Here is a 19869-nt window from a genome sequence, read left to right as displayed (position 1 = left end):
TGCTCAAAATTTCACCCATTTCTGGAGAATTTGCTGTCCCCAACAGGCTGCTTTGTAAGGGTTCTCCCCTCCCCAACGCCCTGTGAACTTATCAGATTATATTTCCCTGCGCACCTGGGGCGATTCGAGGGCTGTGATGCTCTTTATTCACAGGGCGGCGGCCAGATTATTAGCGCAACGATTCCTATGAATGTTCCTTCCCCCAACCCCTTTCCCTTGACCCTCTGCCGCTCCTCTGCTAACCTCCAGCTGCATCATTTGCATCTCAGGTGCTCGGAGGCAGAAATTCAACCACAGCTAATTTTTGATTTAGCGCGACTGCCGGATTCTCGGTTCCTGGGAGCATGCACCATGTCAGGGAGAGTTTGCTTGGCTGCCCAGGCAGTGATGGCACATTAGCAGCATCGCTGATGTAGGGACGGGAGAGGGAGAGCATGAAAGCAACAGGCAGGGAGGACACTGCTCATGGCAAGAGGTGAGAGTACTGAGCGGAGAAGGTGAAGCCAGAAGAATGAGCTCTAGCGGCTTACGCTTCCAGAACAGACGTTAGAAAGAAAGGAGAATAGATGCTCAGCGGGCTTCAGATTTATTTTTATTCGCAGGTGAAGCCCTGCATGAAGGTTTTGGCTACAGATGTTGTGGCCAGTGTCCATTCCGTCACCGACCCTCACTTTGTTCTATGTACGCTTCCCATACTATTTATTTAATTCATTTATGCCCTTCCTTTCTCCCCAATGGGGACCCAAGGCAGCGTCCATCTGTTTTCTTCTGTTTTATCCTCACAACAACCATGTGAGGTAGGCTAGGCTGAGACAGCATGACTGGCCCAAGGTCACCTACTGAGCTTCCATGGCACGAGGGGTGATTTGAACCTGGGTCTCAGTCCCAGATACTAGTCCGACACTCTTAACCACTATACCAGACTGTTCCTATAGTACTCATACACAGCATCCTCACAATGTTTACCAACAGGGGCCAGTGCCTTTTTCTTTTTTTTGGTACAGCATGAACTTTGTAGGCCACAACTGGTGAAGTCTATGTTTGACAACCAGTTTGGTGTAGTGGTTAAATGTGCCGGCTCTAATCTGGGAGAACTGGGTTTGATTCCCCAGTCCTCCGCATGCAGCTGCTGGATGACCTTGGGCAAGCCATAGTTCTGTCAGAGCTGTTCCCTCAAGGACAGTTGTGGAAAGAGCTCTCTCGGCCCCGCCTACCTCACAGGGTGTCTGTTGTGGGGAGGGGAAGGAGTTTGTAAGCCGCTCTGAGACTCCGAGTGAAGGGTGGGGGTATAAATCCATCCATCTCCTCCTCCTCCTCTTCTTCGTAGGGAAACTACTGAATGAGATGGACCAGGGGCCTGATTCTGCCTAAGACCTTGGAGACCCACGGCTAGCCCTACAGAATGCTCAGCTAGTGGCTTAACATGGTACAAGGCAGGGTCTCAGCTTCATATAAGCTTACATGTAAGGTGATGCACACTGGGACAAAAAATCCCAGCTTCAGGCAGGGGTCATTTCCTGCAGGAGCGCACAGGAGCGGAGCTCCGGCAGTAAGGCGCCCAGGGGGCGGGCACATGCAACAGGCCCCACCCCCTGCTCCCAGCAGCCCTCAGTCAGAGCAAGAAGCAGCCAGGTAAGTTGCAGAGACCCCCCCCATCCCAAACAGTCAAGTGGCACCTTTAAGACCAAGTTTTATTCAGGTTCAAGCTCTCCCTCCTCTGCGACGACAGATCTGCATGTCCCCCCCCCCCAATAGCTAGCAATCCAAAACAGTCCAGTGGAGCCTGAGCGGGGGGTGTTGCCTTCTGACACACTTCCGGTGATGTCAGGGGGGGTGGCATATGCAAATAAGTTATGCTAATGAGTTATGCTAATGAGCTCCTGCACCTCTTTTTCTACAAAATGACCCCTGGCTTCAGGTATAGGTTGATGGGATCTGAACTTGCTGAGACGAAAAGGGGGAAAAGACCTTGGGTGTCGGAGTGCTTCGCTCAGTGAACAGCGTCAGCCCGCTGTGCTGCAGCAGTGAGAAAGGCAAGCCTTATATTAGGGATTGTTAGGAAAGAGACAGAGAATAAAACAGCTGAACCCGTCATGCCCTTGTATAGATTTATGGTGTGGCCTCATTTGGAATAGCGTGTGCAGTTCTCGTCACCCCATTTCAAAAAGGGCATCGTAGAGCTAGAAAAAGTACAGAGGAGAGGAGGGCGACCAAGATGATGAGGGGGTTAGAGCACCTTCCCTTTGAGGAAAGGCTGTAGAGATGATAAAGGGGGAACACGACAGAGGTTTATAAAACTATGCATGGGGTGGGAAGACCCTTGACAAAGAAAATGTTTTCTCCCTCTCCCAAAATACACATTGAGTGATTTAAATGGAGTGACGGCCGCAGGCACAGACAGTTTTAGAAGGGTAAGATCAGGTAGAATTATGGAGGACGAGTCCATTGATTACTACTAGGCATAGTGGCTAGATCACTAGAGCAAACCTCCACATTCAGAGGCCTTGGCCTCTCTGCCCTGTTGCTGGACCTCCAGGGGGACAGGTCGGTGTGAGACGGGACGCTGGACTAGATGGACCACTGCTCTGACCCCCCAGGCCTCCTCTTATATTCTGATCATCATGTTGAATTGCGTTATGTAATCCGCCTTACGTCTCAGGGAGAAAGGCTGACTATACATAACGTGAGTAAACGAAGAAGAAGAAGAGATGGGATTTATACCCCACCCTTCACTCGGAGTTTCAGAGCGGCTTACAAACTCCTTTCCCTTCCCCTCCCCACAACAGACGCCCTGTGAGGTAGGTGGGGCTGAGAGAGCTCTGACAGAAACGGCTCTTTTTCAAGGACAGCTCTGACAAAACTATGGCTTGCCCAAGATCATCCAGCAGGTGCAAGTGGAGGAGTGGGGAATCAAACCCAGTTCTCCCAGATCAGAGTCCACATACTTAACCACTACACCAAACTGACAATCGAAAGTCTTAAGAGCCGGGGTGGCGTGTCGAAAAGAGCAAGAGTCCAGTAGCACCTTAAAGGTAAATGTAAAGGTTCCCTTGCTTGAAAGCCAGTCAAATCCGACTCTAGGGTTGCGGTGCTCATCTCCGCTTCAAAGCCGAAGAGCCAGCGCTGTCCGAAGACATTTCCGTGGTCATGTGGCCGGCATGACTAAACACCAAGGGGCACGGAACGCTGTTACCTTCCCACTGAAGCGGTACCTATTTATCTACTTGCAATTTCTTGCTTTCGTAACAAAATCTGTCGCAGGGCAGGACTGCCACCTCTGCTTCTCCTTGGCCCTCAACTTGGGATTGCCATAAGTTGGTTGCAACTTGATGGCACTTATTTACATAAGGTATCCTCAAGAACTGTTTGTGAGGGGGGGGGGGGGGGGGGGGAATCAGTTCTCTCCCGGTTCTCCCGTTCCTTCAAAAGCGACGCTTCCCCGCCCATCCTGAAAACCTTGAATCCCGTTCAATGCTAAGTCAATGAAATGTGCATCCCCCCATTTCAGCCTGTCCCCAAACAGCTGAGGACCCAGCTGGAGTTCTTCGGTGGAGGTGAAACAAAGCACAGCGAAAGGCACAGAGAGGCATCCATCCCAGGGCAAAACAGCTGGGCTTGGGGAGGAGGGAAGAGGGAGAGAAACCCAGCTGGGCGAATAAAACGGAGGGGACCCTCAGCACAAGCCCAGCAGAGGTCTTTCAGCGGCTCACGGGAACAGGCCGCAGAAGGCAGGGATGTTTCGAAGCCGGCTGGCTTCTCTGGGAAGACTTTTCCCTGTCAGGGCGTTTTGCCAGCAGACATTGGTTGACCATTTCAATGCCAACGTAACCCTAAAGACCTACGAGGGCTACTTCAGCTAGACACCCAAAGAGGGGTAGCATCTGAGGTCCTTCAGCAAACGACATCATTTCCAAATTGAAGACGGGGCATCGGCGTGGGCTTCAGAGACGTCTCCCTTTCTAAAAAACATTTCTCTCACTGCAGTTAGTTCCATCAGTGCCCTCCCTGCAGCGCCGTCTCTCCCATTTTCTCCATGCCATTTATTTATTTCCTTCGTTCATACCCCTTCTTTCTTCTCATGGTGGCTTAAATCATTCTCCTGCCCTCCATTTTATCCTCACAAGCACCACCCTGTGAGGTAGGTTAGGCTGAGAGTATGTGACTGGCCCCGAGTCACCCAGCAAGTGTCCCAGGCAGAGTGGGAATTCGAACCTGGTTCTTCTCCCAGATCCTAATCCAATATTATAACCAGTTTGGTGTAGTGGTTAAGTGCACAGACTCTAATCTGGGAGAACCGGGTTTGATTCCCCACTCCTCTGCTTGCAGCTGCTGGATGACCTTGGGCAAGCCATAGTTCTGTCAGAGCAGTCCTTGAAAAGAGCAGTTTCTGTCAGAGCTCTCTCAGCCCCACCTACCTCACAGGGTGTCTGTTGTGGGGAGGGGAAGGGAAAAGAGATTGTAAGCCGCTCTGAGACTCCGAGTGAAGGGCAGGATATAAATCCAATCTCTTCTTCTACACTACTCTGGCTTTCTGGGAAGTCTTTGGCTCCTAAGTAAGCTCAAAAATCATGGGATAAAAGGACAAGTCCTTTTATGGATCAAAAACTGTCTAATTAATAGAAAACAGAGAGTAAAATTGGGCAATTTTCTCAGTGGAGGGTGGTAAGCACTGGGGTACCACAGGGATCAGTACTTGGTCCACTGCTTTTTAACTTGTTCATTAATGATTTGGAGTTGGGAGTAAGCAGTGAAGTGGCTAAATTTGCGGATGATACGAAGTTGTTCAGGGTGGTGAAAACCAGTGAGGATTGTGAGGCACTCCAAAGGGATCTGTCAAGGATGGGCAAGTGGGCGTCAACATGGCAAATGGTATTCAATGTGGCCAAGTGCAAGGTGATGCACATTGGAGCCAAAAATCCTAAATATAAATACACGTTGATGGGGTCTGAACTGGCAGAGACTGATCAAGAGAGAGATCTTGGAGTCGTAGTAGATAACTCACTGAAAATGTCGAGACAGTGTGTGACTGCAATAAAGAAGGCCAATGCTATGCTGGGGATTATTAGGAAGGGTATTGAAAACAGATCAGCCAATATCATAATGCCCCTATATAAATCAATGGTGTGACCTCATTTGGAATACTGTGTGCAGTTCTGGTCACCACACCTTAAAAAGGATATTATAGCTTTGGAAAAAGTGCAGAAAAGGGCAACTCGAATGATAAAAGGGTTGGAACACTTTCCCTATGAGGAAAGGTTAAAGCGCTTAGGGCTCTTTAGACTGGAGAAATGACTGAGGGGTGGCATGATTGAGGTTTATAAGATTATGCATGGGAAAGAGCAGGTAGAGAAAGAGGTACTTTTCTCCCTTTCTCACAATACAAGAACTCGTGGGCACTCCATGAAATTGCTGAGCGGTCGGGTTAAAACGGATAAAAGGAAGTACTTCTTCACCCAAAGAGTGATTAACACATGGAATTCACTGCCACAGGAAGTGGTGGCGGCTACAAGCATAGACGGCTTCAAAAGGGACTTAGATAAGCATATGGAGCAGAGGTCCATCAGTGGCTATTAGCCACAAGGTATAGATAGGGGCTTTGGGGCAAGTGATGCTCTGTCTTCTTGGTGCTTGGGGGGGGTGTCAACAGTGGGAGGGCTTCTAATGTCCTGGCCCCACTGGTGGACCTCCTGAAGGCACCTGGTATTTTTGGCCACTGTGTGATACAGAGTGTTGGACTGGATGGGCCTTTGGCCTGATCCAACATTGGTGTCTCTTATGTTCTTTCCCCCAAATAGTTTAAAACAGTGTATGTGGTTTTCTGTTCTCCATCTGGTCCTCACAAACACCTTGCGAGGTAGTTTGGGCTGAGAGTGACAGACAGAGAAACTAGCCCAAGGTCACATAGAGTTTCATGGCCCAGTGGGGACCTGAATCCAGGTCTCGCAGATTCTGTTCAGGTGTTCTAGGCACTGCACTGACTGGATTTGAATCCCTTGTTGACATTGCCTCAGCCTTTCTGATCTTCTGTATAAACACATAAATTTTAATTTCAGGTGGGGAGCCACGTTAATCTATAGCGCCTGAACAAAATTTGAGACCAGTAATGCCTTAAAGGCCAACAACATTGAACAGGGTTATCAGCTTTCGTGAGTCAAAGCTCACTTGTCAGATACGAATAAGAATGAAGATCCACCATAACCACGTCAGAAGGTGGGAGGGGCGTTACCAAGAAGGGCCAGTTGGAGTCAGGGTGTGGAATGTAATCAGCTTGCTCTGGGGAGAGATGTATAGAGGTGAGAAATGCAGAATATTATTGTCTGTAAAATAAAGAGTCTCTAGCCTGATCTCATTAAGTCTCAGAAGCTAAGCAGGGTCAGCCCTGGTTAGTACTTGGATGGGAGACCAGTGAGGAATTCCAGGGTTGCTCTGCAGACCACCTCTGGACATCTCTTCCCTTGAAAGCCCTATGGGGTTGCCATAAATTGACTGTGACTCGACAGCACTTTCCATTACCACCAAAAATGAGGTAAGAATCCTATGTCTCCCTTCAGCTCTGGGAGGGGACCACTGTCCAGAACCCGTTGATGAATTCCAGTTCAGCAATCTCACCTTGTCATCTCCCTTTGAAGCTTCTCTGTAGGAGAACTGCCACTCTCGGGTCACCAATGGAATGTCCTGGAAGAATGTCCTGGAATGCAAATTTTAAGTTCCCCGAGGAACCTTCTTTTGCTGATGCTGTTCTTTCAAGCGCCAGGTGTATTGGTGGGGTGATATAAATAAACCGAACATCCATCACAGTCGTCTAGCAGCTTTTAAAAGCAGGGCACCATCTGAGCCAGGACGCCGAATGGTTCGGGCTAAGGTTGCCACTTTTATTTGTCTGGCAGGGTCCTGCGCTTTTAACAGCCTGTGCAGAAACCTCACAGGGGCACCTTTCCCTCATGCAGACATGAAGATGTAGCCACTGAATGTGCTCGCAGGCTGCAGGATTTGCTAACTGCACCGGAGCACTGTTGGGAAAAAAACCTGACAGCCCTCAGTGCGGCATGGTTACAACTTCTTTGCAAAAACCACCCGGTGCAGCTTAAACCTGCCCTTCTCACATGGGTTACCAGTTTTTACTGTCCTCCTCCTCCTGTGTCTTTACAGCGGCTTGACCAATAATGCTGGTTATGTTTAGCCTGAAGATGAGACGACTGAGAGGGGATATGATCGCCATCTTCAAGTACTGGAAAAGGTCTCTCATAGAGGATGGAGCAGAGTTGTTTCCTGTGCCCCAGAAGATCGGACCAGAACCGATGGATTGAAATTAAACCAAGAGTTTTAGGCTAAACCTGGGGTGTTAAACATACGGCCTGCGGGCCGCATCCGCCCCTGCAGGGCTCCTATCTGGCCCGCGGGCAACTGGTTCTCTGCTGCTTCCAGCTTCCTGCATTGCAGCTCCTTTGGCCCAGTCTCTCCTATTTCCTGCTTCACAAAAGAGAAAGAAAGCCAAGCCTCCCTTCCCTCGATTGGCTGAGGGTTCCTCCCCCTTTGGGGTGGGAGGGAGAGAGAGAGAGAGAGAAATGGAGTCCCGTGGCACTTTTAAGACCAACAACATTTTATTCCAGGTATAAGCTTTTGTGTGCCTGCACCCCTCTTCAAGGGGGGGGGGGAAGGAAAGAGCCAAAGAGAGCACGCTGGACAGAGAGAGAGATGGAGTCCCATGACACTTGGAGAGATCCCCTTTTCCAGGGGTCATTTTGGAGGAAAAGAGGTGCAGGAGCTCATTAGCATAACTCATTTACATATCCCACACCCCCTGACATCGCTGGAAGTGTGTCAGAAGGCAACACCCAGTGCTCAGGCTCCACTGGACTGTTTTGAATTGCTAGCTGGGGGGCGCACAGATCTGCCCTCACAGAGGAGAGCTTGTACCTGAACAAAACGTGGTCTTAAAGCTGCCACTGGATTGTTTTGGATTGCTAACTATGGGGGGGGGGAATGCCCAGATCCTTGCAGGCGAAAAAGAAGGAGGGAAAGCGGGAAAGAAAGAAGGGAGGGAAAGGGAAAGAAAGAGGAAGGGAAGGAGGGGAGGGAAGAAAGAAAGAAAGAAAGAAAGAAAGAAAGAAAGAAAGAAAGAAAGAAAGAAAGAAAGAGGAAGAGAAGAAAAGAAGGAGAGAAAGAAAGAAGGGAAGAGGACGGAAGGAAGGAAGGAAGGAAGGAAGGAAGGAAAGAGGTAAAACAGTTGGGAAGGGAAGGGAGGCTCTCCCACCCCCCAATCAAGCCCCTGTCCAGGGCTGCTGGGAGCAGGGGGCAGGGCTTGTTGCATTTGCCCGCCCCCTGGGCTCTTTACTGCCGGAGCTCTGCTCCTGTGCGCTCCTGCAGGAAATGACCCCTGCCCTTTTACAATTCTAACAGATTGGGGGGGGGGAACCTAAAAGTGCAGCTTGCGTTCCTTAATAGTGAAAGGGAGCAAGAGTCCAGCAGCACCTTAATGACTAACAAAATACGCGGCAGGGCACGAGCTTGCATGAGTCACTGCTCATTTCTTCAGGTACAGCTAGAATGTCAGTTTGTCTGTCCTTATATCTTGGAGAGTGGAGTGATTTCAGACTCCAAATGACAATAGCAGGCATTGGTAATGAGAGAAGAAACCTGTGTCTCAATTCAGTCCAGGAGAATGCATTGTCTGGAGCTTCATTATCAGTTGCAATTCAGCAGTCTCTCTAATCTCCCTTTGAAATTCCTTTGTTAGAGAAATGCTACAGTTAGGTCAGCGACTGAATGTCCTGGAAGGTTAAAATGTCCCCCCACTGGTTTTTTAATGTTGTGGTTTCTAATAGCAGTAGAAACAGTGAGAGTCCAGTAGCACCTTAAAGACTAACAAAATTTGTAGTAGGGGATGCACTTTCGTGAGTCACTGCTCACTTCTTTAGTCTTGTTTCCATTTATTCTTTGCATCCTCCTGGACTGAATCCTCCTGTACCAAATTGAGACCTAGGTTTCCTGTCTCATTACCAATGCTGATATCTCCATGCCTACTACCCTTCTGCCACACCTAATCCAATCATGCCTGTTATTGCTATTTGGCATCTGAAATCATCTTTATAAAGGTTACACCCCTGGTACCTCGGGTTACATTTTATGGCACCCATGGCCTGGCCTGACAAAGTGATATTTATGTCACATCTGGCCCTCGTAACAAATGCGTTTGACACCTCTGGGCTAAACATTAGGAAGAACTTTGTGACAGAGCGGTCCCTCGGTGAAACAGGCTTCCTTGGGAGGTGGCGGGTTCTGCTTTTCTTTTGGGAGGTTCTTAAGCAGAGGCTAGATGGCCGTCAGCAGTGCTGATTCTGTGAAATTAGGCAGATCGTGAGAGGGAGAGGGAGGACAGGGAGGGATGAGCCAGTGCTTGGCCCTTGAGGCCCTATCTTATATGCCCAGGGTAATGGCAATCGCCACTTTAAGGTCAGGAGGGAATTTTCCTCTAGGCCAAATTGGCCCAGGGATCCTGGAGGTGTTTTGCCTTCCTCTGGGCTTAGAGCAGGGGTCACCTTCCCCACACCTCTTCCCTCAGGTAAAATCAGAGGTCATTTCGGGGGGGATCGCAGTTCCCCCGGGTGAGGTATGGGGGGGCGGGGCACATGACGAAGCCCCGCCCCCTGCTTCCGGCCGCCCCGCTTCCGGCCCTCATTCAGCCAGGAGGAGGCAGGAGAAGAGGGAGGGTAAGTTGCTTCCTCCCTGCCTCTCCCCACCCCTGCCTGCCTGGGGCCAGGGAGGGCCTTCGCGGGGCTTACTCGCACTCCCGCCGGCCTTGCAGGTCCACCGCCGGGCCCCTCATGGGGCTCGGCAGTGGAGCTGCAAGGCCGGCAGCGGCGGCCGGGACCGTTGGGGGCAGGGTGTGTGGCCTTATGACACACTTCCGGTGATGTCAGGGGGTGTGGCCTTATGACACACTTCCGGTGGTGTCAGGGGGTGTGGCATATGCTAATGAGTTATGCTAATGAGTTCCCCTTGCTCTTTTTCTACGAAACAACCCCTGGGTAAAATATATGGCAGTTGGGGGGGGGGAGGTAGTTGTGAATTTCTTACATTGTGCTGGGGTGTTTTTTTTTTACATGATTCCCCTTGGGGTTTCTTCTGGCTCCCTGTTTCTGCATAATGCTCTTTCCCAAGCTGTGGAAAGCTCTGCAGATTAAAGGCACGAGAGCAAGCCTGTGTTTTGTTTCTGGTCAGTTGGCCATCCTAGAAGAGGGAAGCGCTGTGCCTTCATAGGTCGGATTTTCCCCACCCCAGGAAGCAGAGTCGTCAACCACAGTCAAATCATTTTTATTTCCAACGTGGGTTCTTTATACAACAGTCCCCTGGGAAGGGGTAAAAATGGGAGCCCGTCAGGTTTTAAAAAAGAAAAAAGAAAATGGAGCAAGGAAACGGGGCGGAGGAATGAACAGTTACGGGAAGTGAGGGTCGGGACCCTTCACCGCCCTCTGAGCCCCCTAAAAGTGGACTTTCCAGATTCCAGCCAGAACAGGCCGTTTGTCCCATTTTGAGTGCTCAAAACAGAAATGGATTCAGACAACCATCTTTTCCCTCCTCTAATGAGCCATGACTTGTGCAGTTGCCGAGAGGAACCAAACAGAAGCGGGTTGTCGGAGGTTATTGCGAACATTCGAACCAGTGCCCCGGAAAGGGTTGCCACATCTTTTACCAGCCGCTGCTCCTGAGCTTTTAAAATATTAATCATACTTCTCTACGCACCACGAAAAGTTATACCCCTAGATCAATTTGACGTTTAAGGTCAGGGATCGAGCTGAGCTGTACTTTCCCCCCCTGGTCAGTTGGCAACTTGAGCCCCAGAAGTTATATCCAGTGCTGTATCATCGTACCCAGAAGAGTGTCTCTGTGCACGGGCAGAGTGCTTTTACCTGAACAGTGCATTCCATCTCTTCCTACCTACAAACCTATATCTCAGGTTCCAGTCAGGCGGGAAGGTTGCATCTCAGCTTTTAGTAGGGATGCCAACCTCCAGGTGGGACCTGGGGATCATTTCCAGACTACAGACTCATCTCTAGACTACAGAGATCAGGTCCGCCGAAGGAAATGGATGCTTTAGAGGGTGGTCTCTATGGCATTGTGCCCCACTGAGGCCCCTGTCCTCCTTAGGCCCCATCTCCAAATTTCCAGGAGTTTCCCAAACTGGATTTGGCAGCCCAACCCCCATATCCCCCGCTGGTGGCCAAGGGGGACCTGGAAGCCCTGGTTTTGAGTAACTCATTACTCTGAAAGTCATAACATACAATAACTCCTCTGTGACAACTTGCATTTTTTCTGGGCAAAGCTGGGGGGGGGGGAGAAAGGGTGGTTCCTCTTAAAATTAATCTACCCAAAATCTACGTTTTGGAGGTAGAATTACCGCTTTCAGGCCCCAACGCAGGGAAATCTAGTAGCACTGAAATCTTACTCATTAGAATTGAACTTGAGCATGATGTAACTTTCTGTGGATCGGAGGCCTTGGCATTTCTTATTTTTGGTACAAAAGCAGCTCTGAGGAGTCTTATACATGTAGGGCCTGCTTTTAAAACAATCTGGTTAAAGATATTATTAGAATATGTATATTGAATCTATAATCGCTTTGTGACAAACTAAATCTGCAATTCAGAGACCATAAAAGATTGTAAAAATTCTAATAGCAAATTGATTTCTGATGCAAGATGCAACACTGGCTGTTCAGTTAGATGGCTTTGTGAAAAGATGAGACAGATTCATGGAGAAGGACAGAGCTCTGTCAGAGGCCGAGGTGTGACAGCGAAATGGAACTTCCATATCCAGAGGCAGTCTACCCCACCAAGCAAGGGACAGCTATTGTTTTTAACACCTTTCTTGTGAGCTTCCCCGAGGCATCTGGACAGCTATTGTTATACACAGTGCTGAACTAGCCTTGATCTAGCAACAAATTTTTAATATGCTTCTTTCGAATGGACTACCTGGGGTTTTTGTTTTGTTTATAAACCAATAAGGTAGTCACCCCGACTCCCACGAGAGGGGACAAGACCAAACCTTCTTGCCTCCCCCTCCTGCCCCTATGTTGGAAGGAAGGAAACAGGGTTTTTTTGCTAAAAGCCTGCAGAAAGATAGGCCTCGGCGTTGCCATGACAACAGAGTGCCTCCACCAGTTCCAGCCTCAACATCCCTCTCTCCATCTATTGCCATTCAGCAATTCAATACAAAAAAACCCCCCCAGAATCACTTCCTATAGTTTCTTTTTAGAGGGGAAGGAGAAAAAGACGTGTGAGTTTTCTAACCGCCCCCACAACGTCCTGTTCTCCCCAAAGCATTTATGCCGCTTACAAAATGGCCGCCCTCCCCCCAAATTCATGATTGATTTCCCCCCCCCAGGGTCTTTTTTTTAAAAAAAAGAAAGAAAAGAAAATAATCGGTTAGGTCAAGGGAGCATCACTGTACCAAAAAAGGGGGCACGGTTATATCCTGAGGACCACCCCTGTGGGGCAAGGAGGGATGTTTACCGGCCATACTCCCCAGATTTTAAAGAGAGGGAAAAAAGAAAGAAAAAAGAAAGGAGGAACGATCTCTGTTCAGCACTATCCTCCCCCAAAATTGGAATTAAATATGTTGGAGAGAACCTGGCTCCCCACCCCCGTTACAGCCCCCCCGTTTTTTCCCGGCCCCCCTCAATATTCTGCCCCCCCCCCGGCCCACACCGCCCAATTCCCTCTCCCACAACAAGTTCTTTTCCAAGGAATGCAGCTGGGATGTCTGTCAGTGGAGAATAGGCACTGTTTCTTCACCAAAGAGAGAACCGGTGGACCCTGTTCTTGGGGCTGGAGCAGCGGGGGGAGGAAACGGGAGTGGTACGGCAGCCCCCGTCCGAGATGAGGCAGCAGAATATCAGTGTCCAAGGCAGCCAGGAAAAGGAAAGTCTTGCAATGTTATTGGCTTCAGACACAGGGGCTTAGGCCGTTAGCGGGTCCGTCCCCCTCCCCACGGCCACACAGTCCTCGTATGTAATTTCATTGTCCGGGTGGGGCGCATCCCTCAGAAGAGTGCTGGGACCATCTTGGGGACTCCCCCCCTTGCCCCTTCAGAGGGCTCTGTTAGAAACTCACCAATGTATAAACCATACTGGAAGGCAGGAAAGAGAAAGGGGAGAGAAAGAAAGAGGTTACTCCATCACCAGAGTGAAATCCCGGCGAAGGAGGCAAAGAAAGGATTAAGTTCAGGCATCAGACCTGCTGACAAAATCTTTACTTACAGACACGAGATCAGTGTTCCCTCTAAGCTGAATTAGTGTGAGCTAGCTCAGTTTTTTAGCCTCCGGCTCACACTTTTTTGTCTCAGCTCAGGAAGGATGGCTCTAGAGCCAACTAATTTATGCAAACGCCAAATCGCTTGCTCACAACTTTAATGCCAGTAGCTCACAAAGTAGAATACAGTTTGCCAGTAGCTCACAAGACTCCACAGCTTAGAGGGAGCACTGCACGAGATACCAGTGTACAGGTGGGACCAGAGGATCCCCCAGGATTACAGACCACAGAGATCAGTTCCCCTGGAAAAAACGGGCGCTTTGGACGGTGGGCGATTCTGCATTGGCTTTTCCCTCCGTTGTTTTACAAAACCCACGTTGGAACAGAAACTCCCCTCTGCAATGCATGCTGCTTTCACTTTCTTTGATCATCGGATTTTATGTTACCCTCTACGCTGCATGCCGCTTTCCCTTTCTTTGATCATTGGGTTTTAGGGTACCTTCTGCATAGATGTACGGCCGTTCAGGGGTGACTTCGCAGTCAGTACGGCATTACCCCAGGGTATTTGAATGTGGTTTTGAGCTGCACCTTTCCCTCAGTGTTGATAAAACGTGGAGCGAATGCCAGATGCAGAGTCGCCCTATGTCACTGTACCCCACTGAGGCCTCTGTTTCTCCCAGACTCCATCCCCAAACTGCTAGGAGTTTCCCAACCTGGATCTGGCACCCTTACCCCTCCCCCCCCACCATTTCCCACCAGTGGTCGGGGGGACCTGGAATCTCTACTTACAGATGACACGTAACGGAGGGCTTGACCGCATGTCATGCAGTGGACCCGTGACTAGGTCCCCAGATATGTATTTTAAACAGCAAAAGACAGTTGGGAGAGGGGGAAGCCCCCCCCCCCAGATGCTTTAAGCTCTGGGAAGGGTGGGCGGGGAAACACTCACAATTTGTAGTACGGTTGCCGGCCTCCAGGTGGGGGCCTGGAGATCACTTGGAATGATAACTGATGTCCAGACTACAGAGAACTATTCCCCTGGAGAGAATGGCTACTTAGGAGGGAGGACTCTACGGCATTAGGTCCTTCTCCTTCCCAAACCCCACCCCTCCCCAAGTTCCCTTGGCTGGGGTCGCTATGAATCTGTTGTGACTTGATGGCACATATATACATAACTTTTGTGGACTTATTTGCAGAGCTGGTATAGTACACACGCAACTCAATAATCATGTAGGGTAATAATCGGTAATTGGACAGCAAAGGGAAAGGCTCCGGCAAGACTTAAGGACACGCAGCAGAGTGCTTGCCTCTTGGCTCAGTGCCAGCTGCTTAATGACAGCAGTTCCGAGTAAGTAGGGAAAATGCGGTTTCCCAAGAATGGCTGTGTTAGTGCTGGGATAGGAGGCAGCATCTCAAAAATGATGCATTAAAAAATGGGTAACATTTGAATCCCCATCTAAAAAAGGCCAAAAGGCCACCTTTCTTAACGTCTTTTACAAGTGTCTTGTAAACGGAATTACACACACCCTGGCCTGACTCACCTGTACAGGTAATAGAAGAATGACAACAGATAAAAGGCCAGTTTGCACCAGGACTCTTTCTGGCAGTAGGCTAAGATGTCGGCGTTCATGATGGACACGGCATCATACATCACTTCTGAGCCATCTGCCGGGCGGTGGAAGTACCTGGAGAGAAGGAAGGAGGAAGACAACTGAGTGGAGGCTTCAAAGGAAGGGGAAACCAGGGCTGCATTAACCCGGAGCTGGGCCCACTCCGGCACGTTCCTGGTCTCTTCCCCATAACACTTTTGTCTTTATCCTGAAAGAAGGCTCCAAGGTATAGTTGATTAACTATCCAGATGAATTAATTTAAAACAACTGGATCGAGAAAACAGATGCCCACAATGCACCCCAGAACACACTGTCGAAGAAACATTCATTATTTTTCATGTAATTAATTTGAGAGAGCGGCTGTGTTGGTCTGCAGTAGAACAGTGTCGTGGGCCAGCTTTACCAGCCTGAGCTCAGTGTGGCCGAAGACTCCCCTTCGGTAATTGAACAGCAAAGGGAAAGGCTCCGGCAAAACTTAAGGACACGCAGGCAGAGTGCTTGCCTCTTGGCTCAGCGCCAGCTGCTTAATGACAGCAGTTCTGAGTAAGCGCAGGAGCACCACCCAGCAGGTGGCTGTAAATCAGGCTTGTTAAGGAATAAATCAGACCTGGAGAACTACAGATTGTGGAAGCCACTTGTCACAACCCTGTGAACTTTGTAACCACAACTCTGGACTCTGCCTGCCTCCTGCGACCTTTGGACTGACCCTCAAATCTGCTTTTTGGACCTGCCTGAACCTTGCTGACCCACCACCTCGGACTGCCTTGACTCTGCTTTCCTGAACAACCCCTGAACTCTGACTGCTGCTAAACCGGTATTTGACTCCTGGACTGGACTCTTTGGCTATCAAGCTCTGTTGCCTTGCTTCCTGTATTCCAGGACAAACAGTACAAAATCCTATATTCCAGGATTTGAGCCCAGTAGCATTTTTGTTGTTGTTCAGTCGCACAGTCGAGTCCGACTCTTCGCGACCCCAAGGACCACATCACACCAGGCACTCCTGTCTTCTGCCATCCTCCGAAGTGTGCTTAATTTCATGTTTGTTGCATCGATAACACTGTCTAACTATCTCATCCTTTGCCGTCCCCTTAGATCTTACATTCCAGGTTCCTATGCAGTAGAAGCATCTTAGAGAATAGCAAGAGTTTTAGAGTATAAGCTTTTGAGAGTCAAAAGCTTATACCCTGAAATTCTTGCTGGTCTCTAAGACAGCTTTGACTCTCAAAAACGTATACCCTGAAACTCTTGGTCTCTAAGGGGTGACCAGACTTGAATCTTAACTATTTTTCATGTGAGTTCTTATGAAAACTGGGTGGTAGCTACCATCCTAAAAGAGGCATTCTCCATTATCTCTCAGACAAGAGGGAATGTCTCTTTCAACATGGTGCCTGATGTGGCATATATACAAATCATTAAAAAGAAACCTAAAAGTGTGTACTCCCACCCCCCCTTTTAATTCATAAGAAAACCTGTGCCTGTTGAATTGACTAACTGCACAATAAATAAGCGTGTAGAGGAGCTGCAGTGGCTCAAGTGGTTAAGACGCTGAACTGCAGGCTGTGGAAGGTCGGTAGTTCAGCAGTTCGAGACCCGAGTTGCTGCACAACGGAGTGAGCTCCCATCTCTAGTTCCAGCTCCTGCCAACCCAGCAGTTCGAAAGCAAGAAATTGCAAGTAGATAAATAGGTACCACTTCAGTGGGAAGGTGCGTTCCGTGCGCCTTGGTGTTTAGTCATGCCGGCCACATGACCACGGAGAAGTCTTCGGACAGCGCTAGCTCTACGGCTTTGAAACGGAGATAAGCACTGCAACCCTAGAGTCGGATTCGACTGGCTTTCGAGCAAGGGAACCTTTACCTTTACTTTACAATAAATTGATTGAAATTCATCAGATTAATCCGTTTAGATTTCTGTTATTGGGTGGCAGTCTTTTAAAACAGCAAGCCTCTAGTCCCTTTGCTTACAGCCTTGTAAAGGAAGGACTCGTAGGCAGGATTTTACCTGAGTGCTCAGCTACAAGTAGATCTGCTCCAACAAAGTGCAAAGACACTTGGGCAATCGGCTGACAATCCCCATTTTTAATCAAGGAGCAAACTGAATGCACATGAACACATGAAGCTGCCTTCTGCTGAATCAGCGCATCAGTCCATCAAGATCCGTATTGCCTACTCAGACTGGCAGCCGCCCTCCAGAGTCTCAAGCAGATGTCTTTTGCATCACCTGCCGCCTGGTAGTTTTTACTGGAAATGCCAGGGATTGAACCTCGGACCCCCTGCATGCCAAGCAGATGCTCACCGGTAAGCCACAGACCCTCCCCTAAAACTCACCCTAGGCACATGAAGCTGCCTTATACTGAATCAGCCCCTTGGTCCATCAGAGTCAGTATTGTCTACTCAGACTGGCAGCAGCTCTCCATGGTTTTAGGAAAAGGTCTTTCACCTTACCTGCTGCCTGATCCTTTTAACTGGAGATGCCGGGGATTGAACCTGGGACGTTCTGCATGCCAAGCAGAGGCTCTTCCACTGATTCACAGCTCCTCCTCAAATTAATTAAATTAACAGTGCAATCCTAAACAGACTAACCCCAGTCTAAGGTCACTGAATCCTATGGGTTTAGCTTGGTCTGACTCTGCATAGGATTGCACTGTAAATTAAATAACTTGGAACACATTAGACTGCTTGCATTTAGACAGCCAGCATGGAGTACTGGTTAAGAGCAGCGGACTCTAATCTGGAGAACTGGGATGGACCCCCCCCCAATCCTCCCCATGAAGCCTGCTGGGTGGCCTTGGGCCAGTCACGGTTCTCTTAGAGCTCCCTCAGCCCCACCTGCCTCACTAGGTGTCTGTTGTGGTTAGGGGATGGTGATTGTAAGCCACTTTGAGACTTCTTAAGGTAGAGAAAAGTGGGGTATAAAAACCTCCTCTTCTCTGAAGTTTTTTACCAGTTTGCACTGACTAATAGCAGCCTTAACCCTCAGATTTCTGGATAAGGGGCCTGGGTGGAAAATCAGTCTGAGCCAGAATCTGCAATGCCAAAACTGATTTCAGTGTCAGGAACAACTCCCAAGTGGTGAGACCATCACTGCTATCAAGTGTGACAAAGTGAGGTCACCCACAGAGAATGCAGGATTTTTTTGCATGTTTGGACAGACATAAGAACATAAGAGAAGCCAATGCTGGATCAGGCCAATGGCCCATCCAGCCCAACCCTCTGTCACACAGTGGCCAAAAATACCAGGGGCTATCAGGAGGTCCATCAGTGGGGCCAGGACACTCAAAGCCCTCCCATTGTTGCCCCCCCCCGGCACCAAGAATACAGAGCATCCCTTGCCCTAGACCGAGAGTTCCTATTAGCCTTGTGGCTAATAGCCACTGATGGTCCTCTGCTCCATATGTTTACCTAATTCCCTCTTGAAGCTGTCCATGCTTGTAGACGCCACCACCTCCCGTGGCAGTGAATTCCATGTGTTAATCACTCTGGGTGAAGAAGTACTTCCTTTTATCGGTTCTAACCCAACTGCTCAGCAATTTCATTGAGTGCTCACGAGTTCTTGTATTTCCATGTAGGAAAGACAGAATTACTTTACAACTTCTCCAAAAAAGAAACCATCACCCTTCCATAAGAACATCAGAAGGGCTCTGCTGGATCAGAACAGTGGTCAATCTAGTCCAGCATTCTGTCTCACCCAGTGGCCTCAACCCGTTCCTCTGCAGGGCCAACAACAAGGCAGAGAGGCTGAGGCCTTCCCCTGATGGCGACTCTGGGATTCAGAAGCTTAGTGTCTTTGAATGTGGAGGCTCCCTTCAGGCACCATGACTAGTAGCCATTGATAGACTTATCCTCCATGAATTTATCTCATCCCCTTTCAAAGTTCTTTATTCCTGCGGCCATCACTACATCGTGAATTCCACACTTTAATCACTCTGTGTTTAAAGTAGTATTTCCTTTTGTCCGCCCTGAACCTACTGCCCATCATCTTCATTGGATACCCTGGAGTTCTAGTATTTGGGGAGAGGGAGAAAAGGTTCTCTTTGTCAACTCCCTCCACCCTATGCATAATTTTAGAAACCTCTATCATGTCACCCACAGAGAATGCAGGATTTTTTTGCATGTTTGGACAGACATAAGAAGAGAAGCCAGACTCTTCAGCCTTTCCTCATAGGGAAGGTGCTCCAGACTCCTCATCATCAGGGTTGCCCTCCTCTGTACTTCCCCCAGCTCTGCAATGTCCCAAAACAAACTGAGCATGCTCACTGCAGTGTAAGAAGTACAAAATATTGAGAGTGGTTGAGAGTCAGCTAAGGGGAGGGGAGAACAGCATGAAAGGATGGAGATAACTGACTTGCCCAAACCCCCAATTGCAGACAGCATGCTGGAGGGGGAGATCAAGGTTAGAGGAAAGCTCCCCTTAGAGTTCATCCTCTGCAGCTTTTTACAACAGAACAGGGATGGATAACAATCTGCAAACAAAGGGCACTCTCTCCACCCTCCCTAAATTCCTGCTAGCCCCAGTTTCCAAAACTGCCGCTTCAAACCTGCAGAGATGTCCAGGAATAGACTATCATCTAAGTATCCTGATGGGAAATGCAGGGAAATGTAATGACCCCTTCAAGTTATTTATTTATTTATTTTTTGCAAGCGGGTCACATTTCACAGTTAACAACGTCGTAAGAGACCTCGTTTCAGAACTCCACTTCTTTGGGCAAGAAGCTTCTGCTGAGGTTTGGTTCAGCACCCAAAATCAGGAGACCTGGGATCCGGACTGCGTAAATTGCAGGCTCTCTGGGGAGCGCGATATTTCGGTTGCAACCTTAAAACATTCCTACTACAGAGGAGGTCCCACTGGTCTCAGCTAGGCAGACGCACCTCCCAGCAAACGTTAGTTAGTTAAAGCGGTTAGATGAACTGATTTAAAAACCTTTAAAATAGATACCTCTATTTAATCCTGCCCTGACCCGGATGGCCCAGGCGAGCCCAATCTCATCAGGTCTGGGAAGCTAAGCGGGGTTGGC

Source organism: Gekko japonicus, unplaced genomic scaffold (genome assembly GCF_001447785.1).
Source record: "Gekko japonicus isolate JY-2015 unplaced genomic scaffold, Gekko_japonicus_V1.1 scaffold1188, whole genome shotgun sequence".
NCBI classification, from domain to species: Eukaryota; Metazoa; Chordata; class Lepidosauria; order Squamata; family Gekkonidae; genus Gekko; species Gekko japonicus.
This window is presented reverse-complemented; position numbering follows the sequence as displayed.